The 308-nt window shown below is 49.7% G+C and overlaps 1 protein-coding gene across 1 annotated transcript in view; it reads left to right on the top strand.

Annotated features, from left to right (window-relative positions):
• The window catches only part of EMH_0039420 (vacuolar protein sorting 18, putative), a gene marked incomplete at both ends in the record, with an annotated part of 11,387 nt that overhangs the window by 3,410 nt on the left and 7,669 nt on the right, over window positions 1-308 (top strand). The gene's annotated exons all lie outside the window — the stretch shown is intronic.

Below are 308 nucleotides of genomic sequence, written 5' to 3'. Positions count from 1 at the left end.
TGTCTCCTTCTGGTTTCCATCTGATAGCTGCAGCAGCAAACGGTGTTACGGTGTATGTACACCGCAGCACGAAGACAGGGCTGCTGCTGCAGCGCCTAAAGGGAAAAATTATAGAGTCTGTTGCGTGGAGGCCGCAGCACTCTGATGAAAACACTTGCTCTTTTATATTAGGTGATTGACGAGGGTTTAGGGTTTAGGGTTTAGGGTTTAGGGTTTGGGGTTTAGGGTTTAGGGTTTAGGGTTTAGGGTTTGGGGTGTGTGAGGCTTGGAACGCCGCCGCTGCTGTTAGTGTTAGCCCTCATCTATTG

This window comes from Eimeria mitis, genomic scaffold (assembly GCF_000499745.2).
Source record: "Eimeria mitis Houghton genomic scaffold, Emh_scaff1554, whole genome shotgun sequence".
Taxonomy (NCBI): Eukaryota; Apicomplexa; class Conoidasida; order Eucoccidiorida; family Eimeriidae; genus Eimeria; species Eimeria mitis.
The sequence above is the reverse complement of the archived record's forward strand: the minus strand, read 5'-3'. Positions and strand labels throughout refer to the sequence as shown.